Source organism: Pogona vitticeps, chromosome 4 (assembly GCF_051106095.1).
Source record: "Pogona vitticeps strain Pit_001003342236 chromosome 4, PviZW2.1, whole genome shotgun sequence".
NCBI lineage: Eukaryota > Metazoa > Chordata > Lepidosauria > Squamata > Agamidae > Pogona > Pogona vitticeps.
In genome coordinates, this window is record NC_135786.1 from 48,176,867 (window position 1) to 48,192,765 (window position 15,899).

At 43.1% G+C, this 15,899-nt stretch overlaps 1 protein-coding gene across 1 annotated transcript in view; it reads left to right on the forward strand.

The window, feature by feature from the left end:
* Positions 1-4,810: 4,810 nt before the first annotated feature.
* Positions 4,811-15,899, forward strand: part of SLC45A3 (solute carrier family 45 member 3) — a 60,319-nt gene continuing 49,230 nt past the window's right edge. The window contains exon 1 of the mRNA XM_020797626.3: positions 4,811-4,997. The gene's annotated coding sequence lies outside the window, so the exon portion shown is untranslated. The remainder of the gene's footprint in view (positions 4,998-15,899) is intronic.

The window sequence follows — 15,899 nt, forward strand, 5'->3', positions numbered from 1 at the left end:
GAGTGCAAGTCATTCTTGTATTCAAGATGGCTCCCCAAGATGGATGTTGCTTCATGGAAGATCTTTGGCAAAGCCAATGTTAAAGTGTTTAAAGACAATTCTACTCCTGGCAGACCAATAATGGATATGTTATTATTAATTTTTGTTTCTATACCTGGGGACATTGCCCTTCTTGGGGTTCAAACTGGAACCACCAGTGCCCACACCCAATTTTTAATTTAAAAAAATCTTCCAAAATCTCCTTGTGCTTTCACATCCAAAATGTAAACTAGGTCGAGCATTTCCAGTTTTTTAAAGCTTTCAGACTTCTGATGCTCACCAGGCAACACTATTAACTTGGCTTTAATTGGCTGCTTCTATGGTGAGTAAACAATATTTTATCTCCAACCTTCTGATGGAGGCTGCTATGCTTTGTGTTCTCTTACCCCCTGCCCCATGGCCAAAAAGGAACTTTACTTTTCAAAAGGGGGCTATGTTTGTGTGTGCACGTGTGTGGGGGGCAATTATAGGGTAATTGGCATCTGAAGACCTGGGTGGAAAATTCTGACCATGCTGCCAGAGGTGGGGCTTCAGACAGGGACCCCTACCAGCAGTCAGCATTTGAACTCACTTCATACAGACCTGGCACAGACATCTGCCATGACTTTTCTTTTCTTTCATTTACCATTTCTCTGCACTGTCCATAAAATATCAGTGCTTAAGCCTGAAAAAGTGGGTGTCATCCATGAAAGCTTGCTGTTTTTTCAGTTTTTTCAATGGCCTAATAAAGGTATTGACTACTCTTGCCTTTCTTTAAATACTTGAGGTTTTTTTTAACTGCAAAGGGATTATGGCCTCTACCCACTGAAACATAATTATGACAAATGTCTATTAGCATTTTTCTACTTTTAATTTCACCTCTCATTGGATAAATGCTGTCTGATTATTAACATTTTAAAATTGATTGTTGCAACTTACTACTTTGAATATGTTTTGGTGTTGCTTATGTTTTTTAGCATAGTATTTGTTGGATCCTTTTTAGTATTTGTATACTTACTATTGTTAGCTTTAATAGTGCATTTTAATAATGTAAGCCACCTTGGTTACTTTTGAAAGAGAAAGGTGGAGTAAAAATATTTTAAGTAAATAAATAAATTTAACTTGTCCATTTGAGCTGAAACCACCAATCAATGAAACGAAATCTCCAGCAGTCAATGCTTCTTTATCAACATTATTTTCTACAGCCAGAATCTTGTTACTGTTCATGTAAGGTCTGCATAACTTGCCACATTTAATTGGCTAAATTATGTGGTGTTGGGGCATGTCTCTGTTGTGTACCTGGTTACATGCCCAAAAATGCTCTGAGATGCTTCCCAGGACCTCATCACAGCTATAGCAAGTTACACAAAACTTGCATGAACACCAATAGTATTCAAGTCTATAATTTGAACAAGTCTTTCCCCCACTGCCCCAATAACATTTATTATTATTACTGGGAGCACACACCCAAACTACAGTAATAGAGTTTCTCCCCCTAACTCATTCCAGGAATATATTAATAATATTTATTAAAGTACATTTATGAGTCTTACCGTGACACCATTTCTAGAAGCTTGCCTTTAAATGTTTGATATTTTTATATGACACTGTTAAAAGCTATCTGGTACAACTTATAATGCATCATTATCAGTCGAATGGGTTGAGGCTGAACCCGGACAAGACTGAGGTCTTAAGAGTGGGTGGTCCTCCCGTCAGTGGTTTAGGTAACTCCCTTTCTTTCAGGGGGATGACCCTTGCCGCAAAGAATGAGGTTCGCAGCTTGGGGGTACATCTGGACCCGGCGCTTACCATGGAAACCCAGGTGACGTCCGTGGTCTGCTCCGCCTATTTTCATCTATGGCGGATTGCCCAGCTGCGTCCATATCTTGATCGGGGGGCCCTCACTACTCTAGTACATGCGCTCGTAATCTCGAGATTAGACCATTTTAACACACTCTACGTGGGGCTGCCTTTGAGGCTGATGCGGAAATTTCAGATGGTCCAGAATGCGGCAATCAGGCTACTTAGTGGGGTGAGAAAACACCAACACATCTCCCCCACTCTGGCTGCTTTGCACTGGTTGCCCATCCATTTCCGCGTCGACTTCAAAGTGCTAATGATCACTTATAAAGCCCTAAACGGTTTGGGACCTCAATATTTGGCAGATCGTCTTCTCCCACCCAGATCTACCCGAATCACCTGCCATAGCCAGCAGGGATTGCTGAGGGGCCTGACGCCGAGAGAGGCTCGGAAGGAAAAAACTAGAAACCGGGCCTTCTCAGCGGTGGCCCCTCGACTGTGGAACACCCTCCCAACAGAAATTCGGCTGGCACCCTCGCTGGGTGTTTTTAAAAGACAATTAAAAACTTGGCTATTTAGGCAGGCCTTCCCTCCAGTCAGCTAAGTCTTTTTATTTCTTCTTCTCTTACCCATCTTGGTAATTTTTTTCTTAAATTAATTGTTTTAATTAATATAGTAACTGTATTTTTAATGATTATATATATTTTATATTGATTTTTATGTTGTAAGCCGCCCCGAGTAGACATGGTCTAGAGGGGCGGGGTATAAATTTAATAAATAAATAAATCATGATTAACTTATTTGTATAAGTTTGATAAAGCCAATACAATTGTTGAAACAAAACAGAAACCCTACATTCATCAGGAACTATTTTGAAGTAAGATCATGGAGTTTTCAAAAGCTTAATGTCATTATTAAGCTTTTGAAAATACTCCATGAGTATTTTATACTGCTTCCTAGTCTTAAAATTCTGTGTATCCAAAGGAATATTATGGCTCATTATTTGTTAGTTCAGATTGTTGATCAAATTTTAGAACACAGATGTGCTATCTGCAAATTACATGGGAGGGCTGACAATATTTGTGGTGCGATTCTTGTTATATGACTGTCTCTTCCAATTTTCCTGTAATTGCCCTACCTCCTTTAGAGAATTCTACAGGGCATTCAGACACTGTCATCTTCCACCTGTTTCTTTTAGAGACATAAAGATGTACAAATTGCACAATAGCCATGCTTCATTTGGAACTGAATACTGAAATTGCTAGGAACTGGCCATCTAGAAGCACCTAAAGTCAATAGAAATATATTTAAGCTTTAACGTACTCACCATGAATTTTTTACTTTTTACTTCCTTGTAAACTTACCACTAAATATATCCTCTCCTGTGACTAGTTGCCTAAGAGTTGGGATGCTGTGTTTGTTTTGGTTTGTTTTCCCCTTCTCTTTCCAGTTTTCAAGATTGTTTTTAATATTCTGAGCAACTTTGGGTCTTGAGGAAGAAGTCAGGGTATATTTTAAACAAATAGACAATAAATTGTGTTTTCTAGTTTCTAGTACTTGATGAAGTGGATTGTGAACTATGAAAACTTATTTCACAATGTATTTATTTTGCTGCAAAAACTAGAGTCTTCTGACAGTTGTAGAGTGGATAGAGTGACAGAACTGGTTTCAAATCAGACGACCTGGGTTCATTTTCTTGCTTGGTCACAAAAACTCACAGGGAGAGGGTGATGGCACTGGTAAAAACTTAAGACGACTTAAATGTCTCACATATCTTGAAAACCTTATGAACGCCTCTACAAGTTGGATGCAAATTGACAGCATATAACAAAAAGCACCACCTTTTGTGAATAGTTTCAGCAAGATGGATGAAATCTTATCTAGAATTTCCCAGCATGGTTGGGGGAAAGGGTCGTACACAATGGCCAGAACCCCATGGATAGATCTATTGAATCAATTGCATTTACAGGTGCATACTCAGCTAATTCAATGGTAGCCATAGGCTGAAGAGTTCAATGAAGAACTAAATGCAAAAATTACCAACAATTATACAAACATTATAAATACCAGCCATTCACAAATGTGTCTTGCTGGTAAGACAGAGATCCTGGCATTACAGCCAATTAGCAGGTGTGTTAAGAATTCATTGTCAGTTGTTATGCGCTTTCAAGTAGGAACCCACTTATAGTGAGCCTAAGGGAGCTTTCAAGGTACAGTAAATGAAATATTCAAGGAGTGGTTTTACCAGTTCCATACTCCCAGTGAGTTTCCATAGCTGAAAGGGCGTTTGCACCCTGGCCTCCTGAATACCCTCCACATTGGGTATCCCAAATAATCCTGTACCATCAAATCAATTCTGAGATACAGTGACCCTTTTCTTGACTTTTTTCTAGGTAGAGACTACGTACACAGAAGTGTTTTACCACTTCCATCTTCTGGGAGGTGTCCTGGGACTGGGCAATTCACCCAAGGCCACCCAGGCTGGTTCTTCTAGGATGCGCAACGGGGGACTGAACTCCCAACTTCAGCCAAATGCCGAATTCTGCTCTGAACTCTCCAACCACTCCGACTACCGAATCGCTGAGCTCTCCGGACACTAACCCCCCCCCCCCCATTCAAGCCTCTCGTAAAAAACCGGGAATTCCTCATGGATAGTAATTGAGCAGTTAACGTTTTAAGACGACCCAACACGGCGTTTGCGCGAGTGTTGTTATTGTTGCTGCTGTTGGTGTTCCTCCCCCCCCCCGGCAAAACGACCCCCCCCCGCCGCTCTGACTTCCACCAGGCTACTTTCATCCGTGGCTTCTGTTCAAAGAGAGCCGTAGCCTGGAAGCGTCGCCGGTGAGACCGGAGGGAAAGGTAAACGTGTCCAATCCCGCCTGTTCCTGGGCGCTCCCTCGGGGCTGGCGGGGTCAGGCCAGGCGGGGGGGGGGGGGAGAGAGAAAAGGGAGGGGACGGGAAAAAAAAACCCCACACGCTTCTTCGGGATCGGATCAGATCAACTTGATGCCGCTCCACGCCTCCCAACGCGACCTCAGCGCATGCGCTGTGCGACCTGGCGATTTAAAAGGCGGTAGAGGGAGCGCCCGCTCTGTCCCGGAGTCCGCGCGTCCCGGGCAAAAAGGAGCTGCGTGTCAGGAAGGGACCTGCCGGCGGCGGCGGCGGCGCCACTTCTTCAGGTACTCCCGGAACACGTGCGCCTGGCCTGCCTGCGCGAGCCGCCTTCTGGGAAAGGAGCGAGCTTTTCCCCTTCTCTGGAGTTGCGGTCCCCCTCTTGAATGGCAAAGAGGCTTCCCGTGGCGATGGGGCTGCGGGGCTGCCGGGGGGGGGGTCGGCTTCCGAAAGGCTCGACCCTGACTTTCTTCCCCCGACAGGCCGCCCTTGGAGGCTTGGCTGAGAGGGAGGTCCTCCCAGGTGACTGGGGTGGGGTGAGGTGCAAGGGGGGGCGGACCCTTCCGCGCTTTCTGCTTCGGCTCCGCCGCTCTTGTCTGGGTGGTTGGGTGGCTGGCTCGCTGCTCGGTCAGAGGAGGCGCGGGCGAAGCGGGCTGGAGCACCTCAGCTGCCGCCTCCGTTGCAGACCCCGAACGCCCGCCCGCCCCACCACCACCACCTCCTCCTCCTCCTCCTCCTCCTCCTCAGCCCCAGCCAGAAAACTCCTGGGTTCCCTCATCCCGCAGCTCTCTCGGGTGGAAAATCTTAGGCTTGCTTCTTGAGGGTTTTTCGTCTCCGGAAAGCGGGGGGGGGGGGAGGCGAGGTGGGAGCGGTGGAGGTGGCGGGGTGGGGTGAGGGATGAGTCACAGATTTAATAGCTGGTGTTTATTTTGGTTGAACTCACGGCGCTCGCCTCTTCACTCTTGACCGACCTGGGCAAGAGTTCCCGCTTGGCTGCGCCAGTTTCCGGGCTGCCTTTTTAACCTGGGCCAGGTGGGGCGGCGCGAGGGCGCTTCGGAAAATCCGGCTGGGAGCGCGGGACGTTGCTTGCGAGGGAAAACGTGGCGTGCACTTACTAGAACTAAATGAACAAACAATACACTCCGTGTTGCCCTAACGAAGGAAAGAAAGTCACCTCTCTCTTTTTTGACGACTCGCAAAATCCTAGTGGCCCCGCTACTTGGGGGATTTTGGGAGTTGTAGTCCAAAGAAGTAATTTTTCTAAGCTCTTCTCCTGAGCGCTTTAGAAAGCAGCAGGGATGGGTGACATAATTTGAACCTTTCTTGGAAAAGCTAACTTCTACGCATCTCTTTCCCTTCCACGCCTCTTCTAATTTTCCCCGTCTTTCTGGGATCCATGTGCTGCTTTCCGCTGTACTAATCCAAACAAAACTCTGGGTTCTCAGTTAATTATCCCTAGTAACGATAAGGCTGCTGAAGATTATCCATTGCTATATATCCAGAAGGTCGACTCAGATTTTGATGCAAGCCAGTAGCAGGCTGTCTTGGAAGGAACAAACAAAATGCTTTTAAGATGCTTTTATGTGTCACCATGGTCCTGGTGTTTTCTTATTTCTTGGCAAAATTATCCTTTTCATCCTACTGTACTGCATAGTGTTGCTCTTAAACACAGAAGATAACTGGCCATCTATTAAACAGTAGAAGGGATCTTCTACTGAGTGTTGTACACAGTCTTTATGTATTTATTTTCTCATGCTTTGTCCATTGTATTAGCTCCTGTGCTATTTCTGAGACCAATTTGTAATGCAAGCATATTGCCTGAAACACTGGCCTTCTCTCAAACCTTAAAGTCTCCATCAGAGGCTGCTGTGCCATAAGGCTTCTGTCAGATGGCATGAGGTGGGTAGCCATGAGGGGGAAGGGAACTTTTGGTAGTGGCATTCTGGTTACATAATAGCATCACATGAGAAGGTGTCCTGTGGCTGCCTTTCATGGTCCCTTCAGCACCCAGTAAACACTGTTTTGATTACCAAGTTCTTTCATGTTAGGAAGAGCTAACTGTTTACCGTTTGTTGTTTAAAAATGTGGTTTGGGATCTTATTGTTTTGATGTTACATTTTAATCCTAGATGCTTTGTGACTGCAGCAGAGGGGCAGTTAGTTACCCCTAGATTTTGGGCTGACAAAGAGCCAATATTGATTTTAATATATCTTCCTAGTCTATCGAGTTATGTGCAATTGTGATGCATTTATTTTTTTGTTCCATGCTGTCAAGTTGCCTCCATAGGCAATCCTATGAAAGAGTGATCTCCAGAATGTCCTTTCCTCAACAGCCCTTCTCAGCTCTTGTAAATTCAAGGCTGTGGCTTTTTTTAATACATCTGTATAAATACAGAAATACACAAATGTATGAGAAACTGAAACAGCCACTAGATCCAGGCACCTGATATTCATTGAAGTGTTGCGCTGGCCCTTGTTTTTATTAACAAGGGCTGAGGGTAGATGTGAGTTGTTGGCCAGGTCAGTATTCTGGGACCTTGACAGCTGCCTGAAGATGTCAGTTGCTAATGCCAACCTCCTGTATAAATGAAGTAACATCACTGTCTATTTCAGGCTATTACAGGCTGATTTTCATGTTGTGTTTCTTGGAACCTGCTTTGTGGCAGCTTTAGCATGGCACGTGAAATCAGTTGTGCTTTGCACAGAGCCCCTCTCTCTTTATTCTTGAAGAAGAAAGTAGATATGTTTAATAAATTTTCCGCTCAAGACCTCCCATCACTATTTCAGAAATATAAGTTATGTGAACATTCTGTCACATAGAAGAAGTGAAATCTCAAAGATCATGAAAAATATCCTTTTTGGACTACAATTCCAAGTATGTCGAGCTAGCATGAGTGATGGCGATGCTGCTGTGTATTTCTTTGAGTTGTAGTCCAAAAGAGTAAATTTTCCAAGAGCTGAAATCTTGCTATGGGTTGGGAACATGGCATTGACTTTTGCCTGTCTCTCTGGTGTTTACCAATATTTCTTTTTCAAATATAGAACTTGTATGAGAATTTCAAAATATACCCACCAAAGTCAAAATGTAACTCAGATTGCTCAACTTGTCCTGCTGTGAAGATTCTTTTCTTTACAACTAATCCAGAGTTATCATTTTGAAACTCCTCCTCCACACACAGGCAATAAAAAAATTCTTTCTTCCCTAACATTTTGCTGATAGGCTAATTTTGGGCTACAGAGAACAAGTAATAATTTAGTTAGGCTTTGTAAGAATGCATTAATGAATAGTGTGCAAGTATTGTATAAGGGTTTGTTTCACATATTCTGTCAACTCTGTTCACGGAATGGGCCTGTGTTAAATCAAGTTTGCACACTCCTGTATTGGCAGAAGTTAATCCAATAAAAGCTATTGCTTTGGTATTCTCCGTTTTCTATCTTTTGAGAGCCTGAATAATGGCTTCTAAGTAGCAGTAAGCCATTATGACAGAGTAGGATATAACCCCACTGTTTTAGTTGGGATTATCCGAGATACGGAGCACCTGCTAACACAAGCATGCAGAAGTAAATTAGTGCAATGATAATGGAAAGTGCAAATATTTGAGTAATGAGTAAGCTTAAATGCTCTCAAGTACAGCTCAGAACCACTGTGTTATGTGGTGTTTAGGATTCCTATATTTGAAATGGTCAGTAAAATCAATGCTAAACACATTTTAAAACAACAGAGCACAACAATCAATTAAAAAAAAAACCCACAGACTGCCAGTCACTAAGGAAAGGCTTCCTGAAGAGAAAATTTTTTGCCTGCTTGTGGAAGGACAGCAGAGATGGGGCCAGCCCAGCTTCCCATGGAAGGGAGTTCCAGAGTCAGGGAACAGCGCCAGAGAAGCCTCTCTCCTGTGTATCCACTCAGCATGTCTGTGAAGGTGGTGGGACTGAAAAAAAGGTCTCCCCTGGTGATCTTAATTCCCAACCAGGCCCATAAAGGTCATGCAGTCCTCTAGGGTGGTGTGGTGTTGAAAGAGCACTTGCCTCTCAGCAGTGTGGTGTCTTGCACTTACTGAAATTCTGTTGGGCAGTTACACAAACAATGTACCTTTTAGAGACAAATTGCCATAACTTATCTCTGCAAACATGGGTTGCATTCCATATCGGGCAACTCAGTATGCACCAGATATTGTCTGTGGAGGTTTCTCAGTGTAGGGCAGTTTGCTTCCAAAGGTTATGCTATTTACATAATTGCACAACAGGATTTCAGTTAACATGCTGTAGATCCTATCTTGCTTCCAATTAAAAAAAAGGCCCGTACTGTTCTTGCACATTAACTATTGTAATGGTGGGCAGATTTATGATATGTTCATGAGTCTTTTCTGTTGAGGAAAGTCTGAAGTTCTGTAATAGCTGGTGTGTAAAAGTGGAAGAGTTTGGACATATTGTTGCTCTGGAATATCAGTTGTTTATAGTTGTTGTTATTGGCATCATTCCAGTATGGCATTTACAGAATACAGATATATAAAATAGTTCTGGACAACATTCTCATTGTTTAGAAGTCTTACTTAAGGCCCAGTTGGAATGGCCTCCAGCTGGAAGTTGGGGGATGCTCGGAGTTGTACAGTAGTCAAAAAACATTTTGATTCCAGACTGCATAATAAACATCTTTAGCTACTCTAGTTTTATCTAGATGGTGCTTCTGTCTTTAAAGAGTATATAAAACTAAGCTGACACAAAATTCAGCAGCAAGAGATTTTTTTAGTTGAGGTTGTCCAAGGATGTGCTCTGTACCAACCAGACTGCCTGTAATCTGTTTCCCAGCCTTCTTTAAGGTGATGGCTATCATTTCTGTACATATATGGGACCTAAGGTGTTTCCAGATAGGTAGCCCTCTGTACTACCACTCAACAACCATTGTGTAGCATCTTTTCCTGCTTAACAGATTTTTTATGGTAATTAAAAAAACCACACACATGGAAGGAATGGCGGGAAAAGACCAGAAGACTGTACACGGAAGATCATGTTGACTGAGCCTGTTCCACCCAATCCTTACTAAAAAATTTTGTAGTTGGCCAGGCTAACTGCTAGTGCTTCATGCATAAGCTACCCGAGTACCCTGATCGTTGAGAGTATGCCTCCTCTGTGTCCAGTCACCATCAAAGGCTGAGCTTGTGGTGATGTGAAAGAAAACCTCCCTTGAAGCACCTGGGTCCCTAAGGCAGCGGATTTGGTCTTCCAGATGTTATTTGGACTGCAGCTTCCCTCAGCCTCAGCAGTATAGCTAATGAGGAGAGATCATGGGAATTGCTGTCTGGCAGCATCTGCAGGACCACCTGTTCCTCATCCCTGCATTAGGAGAAGCTTAGCTCCTACACTGATGGTGATCGGGAGGCCTTTTTATATCAGCAGGCTTGAGGGCTAACTGATGCTTAGTTTTCTTTCTGTTTTTACCTTCTGTCATAAAACTTCCTCCCTTTATTTGGATTGTTTTATTTGCTGTGCAGTTACTCTGTCCCTAGAAAACCCTACAAAATTGGCTTTGAAAAAAATAATGGTGTTGGTGATTATGTATAATTTAAATTTTTGAAATTTAATAATCTTGGACCTGTAGAGTTGGAAAGGGCCAACTGAGATGCCAGCCAGATGCCTAAACCACTGAGCTATCCAGCAGCTCAGCTACTGATATGGGTACACAGAATATTTAAAATAAATGAGAAGCAAGGGCCAGAAAATCTATATATTTTTATTTATTTGTTATAGGTCTATCCCACCATTCCCTCAAGAAGCTCAAGGCATCATACATAGCTTTTCCAGGTTAGAAAGTATCAGGAAATAGCCGTGTAATGTGTAAAGCTGCATGTTCATCATTCCTTGGGAAAACCTTGTAATTCACCTTAAAATGCAAAAGGCAAGATTCCTGGTGTCATGCTTGTTGTAATTTCCATTAACAATAAACAGAAAAGTAGTGGCCAATGCTATTTCCATTTCATGATCTAGATCTCTCCGCTTCCTTTCTGCCTTACTGAGTCCTTTTCTCCTTTGCTGTTCAGGCAGCCCTTCCTCATTTTCTCACTGAGTCAGTACTTTTCTGTACCAATGGTCCTATTTTACATCTTGCACTTTGGAGAATATATGCTGCATAAGCATATTCATAAACCTATGAACAATTGACCTCTGTTACATAATTTGAGATTTCTGGTCGTCTGCATTTGTCTTATGATACTGTAATGACAAAGGCCTTAACTGCAGGTGTTTCTAAAAAAGTTTGCAATCAGTGCTGGCACAAGCCCTGCCACTGCATGAGGCAGGAAGAGAGGGGCAGCTGCTGCCCAACTACTATTTCCCCAACTCACTGCCATAACACCATCCTTCCACTCACCATGATAAGGAGAGGTGGCTCCACAACAGCCTTCTTTATCCTAGTCACCTCCCTAGTTCTGCAGCGTGGCTGCTTTACAGCTGATTGTATGCTCAGTGCCTGGCTCTGAGGATCTTCAGGAACAAGGCATTGTGGACATGGGTGCTGAGAAGAGGCCATTCTGAATAGGTGAAAAGGCAGTAGCAAGAGGAAGAAGGCAAGAGGAAATGGTCACTGGCAGTGGTGGGCTCAGCTGGGAGGTAGTGGCGGGGGGGGCAGTGGCAGCTCTGCTGCTGCCCCAAAGGGTCCGCCACCTGAACTGGCTGTGTCACTCTACCTCAGTGATAGCGAACCTTTTTGATCCCGAATGCCCAAAGTGAAAGAAAAAGAAAACCCATTGGGCAGCGGTTAACAGCGGAAGAAGCAGAAGTGGCAGTGGAAGGGGAAATCCCGGGCACAGAGGTGCCTCCAGACCCCACTCCAGATCCACCTCCAATCATGCCCAACCCCTGCCAGCACCAGCTGCTCCTGATCCTGGCCCACCACCTGTCGGAGGGCTAGCATCATGGCTGCAGCTGCCTCCTCAGGTTTGGCTGCCAGGGGTAGTGATCTGGCAACTTATGGCTCACATGCCCGCAGAGAGAGCTGCTGTGGCACACATACCATATGTTCACCATCGCTGCTCTAGCTGATGACCAACCTGCTGTCAAAAGCATTTAAACTGGATTTCACCATCCCAGTGTTCCCTCTAAGCCATGTGGGCATGAAGCTCTGCATCAGGCAAGCATAGCCGAGCTGGTGCCTTCAGCCATTTGATTTTGGTTGCGGCCAAAATCCTCCCCGCAGTGGGTAGAGCCTCCATGTAGCGCTCTGGAAAATTATAGGGAACATTGCACCACCCTCATACATTTATTCTATAATGTACACTTAAACCTTGGGCTTGAAATTACACTATCATGGCATAAAATCAGACAAGAAGACCTCTTCTTCTGAGTCATGTGTGGGGATGATCCTGAAGGAACAGTGGTCCCTGCCTCCATGTATCACCCCTTAGAATTCTTTATATACAGATCAAGTCTTGGATAACTTACTGATTTGAAGAACCTGATGCCAGAGCTGGATGTTGGATTACCCCATGCCTTGTAGGAGAAGAGCCAGCCTGAGTGGTTTTGGGCAAGCTATATGTGGTCCCAGAGAGCCCCCAGGTAAAAGGAATGGTAAACCACTTCTGTATACAGTAGTCTGTCCCTAGAAAATCCTACAAAGTCAGAATCAACAGCAGAAAATAAAAATTATTTGTTTGCTTACTAATGCCTGAGTTAATGATACAGTTGCATATGTTGCTTAGTTCTGCTGGTTTTATGCAAATAATGCTGTTAAGGCTTCCTAAGATAAAGTCTTCATTCGGAAGATGAAAAGATTACCAAACCACTAGAAATTTCAATTTCCTTCCCATATTGTTTCACTACCCTAGAGATGAGCAGGGGCTGATATTACTCCTTGAATTCTTCCTGGGAATCTAATCCCTTGATGGATTCTTTTAGTTCAAGTCCCCATGATTTTCTCTTCTGGGCTTGATAAAAAACAACCGCATATTTTTGTGTATGTATGTATGTACGTGTGTGTGTGTGTGTGTGTTTGTGTGTGTGTGTGTGTTTGTGTGTGTGTGTGTGTGTGTGTGTGTGTGTGTGTGTCTGTATTACAGTAGTTTGTTGCAGTGGGGATTAGAGTCCCGTGACATCTTCAGAGCTAGCAAATTAGCAATGGCCTGGAAGTTTATGAACTGGAATTTGCTTCCTCAGGTATGTGAAATGTTAACCTCAGTTGGCAAGTGGAAATGTGTGTCTACATGAGTGCAAAGGGAAAATTGTAAACTGTGAGGTCACATGGCGGTGAACTGCAAACATGCTTCTTGGTGCAATCTAAATAAAGCTCCTTTGGACTACAAGAAAGCATGCTGGTGGAGCGTGGTGGGAGTTATAACACAGCACATTTGGAGAACACCATCTTGGGGGTGGGGGCTGAATTTAAACCAGACAAGTATGATGCCCATTCACAGCGTTAGCAACCATCAATTGCTGCTGTCAGTAGCTTCTGTACATATAATATGTAATAGTTAATTTTTAAATTATATGAAGTTAAATTTTATAAAGACAGTCTTTAAGGTGCCACAATGTTTCATATTTTTATATCTTGGGTTTTTTTGGATGGGCTTACTATGCATCTATTTAAACTGTAGTGATACAATGGAATACACTAGTTTTCATTTAGCTCAATTGCTTCAAATTAACTAGGATTAAGACTGCATACATATTTCACTAAAATGTTACAGATCATGATGCTTGTATTTAATGGCCATTTCATCCCAGTGTTTCACACCCTACCCTCACATATACACACTACATCCTCTGTATAAAATTTCAAAGCAGATTCTAGTCTCCAAAAGCTTGTGTCATAAAACATTTGTTTAAGTCTTTAAGGTACTGCTTGGCTCTGTTTCTGCCTTAAAAGAGTTAACACACATGAGCTGTTATTTACTATGGCTTCTTCTCTGTATCATTTTTCCCACCTGAAAGAGCTTTTTGTACAAGATACACAGTACCTGTTCCTGAACTGTTACTTGTATTGTATTCATGTTCTTCCTCACTCCTAAGGCAAGGTAGATATAGGTTTGCATTAGCTGCAGTGGAATAAAAGTAAAATGGGTCTTAGTATCTTTTAGGATTAGATCTTGCACTAGTCAGAGGTGGATTAGATGGATGCGTTCAACAATGAGGCTGTAAAATGAGTGCCCCCAATATTGTGGGGGAAAACATTGTGGGGGAGAATGACATGAGAAATGGAAAGTTGCTTTACACCTGCTTTTATTTAAACTGGAACACACAACAACTACATATATAGATATTGCATAGTATAGGGGTGGGAAACTTGTGGCCTTCCAGATGTGATTGGACTGCAACCCTCATCAGCCCTAGCCAGCATAGTTAATGCTGAGGAATCATGAGAGGTGCAGTCCTGCAACATCTGGAAAGCCAAACATTGTCCACCCATAGCTTAGTGGGAGAATATGTCAGCAAGATGGTTGTGATATTATAATTAGGAACTCCAGCACAGTGCGAAGTGGCTTTCTTTATATGGAACATAGTTTGGGGCTGGAACAAAAGTTTGAAGTTATAAGTTTGAAACCTTGGACCTCTTGATGATGATCTAAATTCCTGGTTCTGTGGAAATACAGAAGAAATTATTGTCGTTGCTGTATTGTTGAACTTGTTCATTTCTTCTCTGCTGGTTCTTAGGATGATTTTTGAACTTGTGGAACTTCTGTTTTTGTTTTTCCTCTCTTCAAACAGAAAGGAGCTCCTCTGCTCAGTTTGAAAATATTTGTTTTAACATATTGCCAGTCTGAGTGTAAGGGAAAGCAGCCTCGGGAAAATCAGACTTGGAGCAGAAGGAACACAGCTCAAATAACTTTCAGTTGTTATTTTTGCTTCAGTTGGAAGACAGAACGGGGACTGGAATATGTTCTCAGCAAGCAGGTGCCAGGGTCTGCAGCACTTCATAAAAACATGTCTTAATCCCTGTGATGTGGTTACATTCTGGTTATAAAAATCTCTTTCTCAAAATGAAGAGCATGGAGGAGAAGCTGCATCTTTCATGAGATTTAGCAGTGACCTTCCTTGGTCTGGAAACAATCTCTCTTCCAACTGTTTACAGTCATAATCACCTGCTCTGGGCCTGACCTGAACAAGCCATGAGGTTAGTCATGTAGTCTTCAGTGAACGAAAGGAGAGTTTTTGCAGTGCAGAGCTTTGATGATTTATGGTGTGATCTGATAACCTAGAAGGCTGCCATGATATCTTGACAGAATTCTGGTGCAGACTGTCTGCAGCAGAATCTGGAATTCTGCATTTCTAAAAATGTTATGGTAATGTTCAAAAATAAAATTTATAATTGAAATTATTAGAAATTTATCAAAATATGAGAATGCATAGGAACCTGAATGTGGATTCTTTTTTTACTTCTTTCTCTCTCCCTCTCTAAGAAAGAAAGCAGCTCTTCTGTGTTGCTGCTGCCATCTGATAGCAGTTATCAAGTTAATGTGTATAACTGATAGCTTGGATTTTAATGTTTCTCTTCCCCCAAAGCCTGCAGATTTAATTTCAGACTTGAATGTCTGACTTGAAAACAACATCAACTCTTGCTATTGTTATACTAAGATAGCTTTAAACTATCTCGGTTGCTGCTGTCTTTGCAGTTGGTTGTTGTTGCTGTTTAGTCATTTAGTCGTGTCCGACTCTTCATGACCCCATGGACCAGAGCACGCCAAGCCCTCCTGTCTTCCAGTGCCTCCCGGAGTTGGGTCAAATTCATGTTGGTAGCTTCAGTGACACTGTCCAACCATCTCATCCTCTGGCATCCCCTTCTCCTCCTGCCTTCACACTTTTCTAACCTCAGGGTTTTTTCCAGGGAGTCTTCTCTTCTCATGAGATGGCCAAAGTATTGGCCAAAGTATTGGAGCCTCAGCTTCAGGATCTGTCCTTCCAGTGAGCACTCAGGGTTGATTTCCTTTAGAATGGATAGGTTTGTTCTCCTTGCAGAAGAGATGCTCCAGCACCACAATTCAAAAGCATCTCTTCTTCGGTGGTCAGCTTTCTTTATGGTCCAGCTCTCACTTCTGTACATCACTACAGGAAAAACCATAGCTTTGACTATTTGGACTTTTGTTGGCAAGGTGATGTCTGTGCTTTTTAAGATGCTATCGAGGTTTGTCATCGCTTTCCTCCTAAGAAGCAGGTAAATATTGCTATATCACTGTGTCCTAATTCTGTCAATGTGCCATTTTT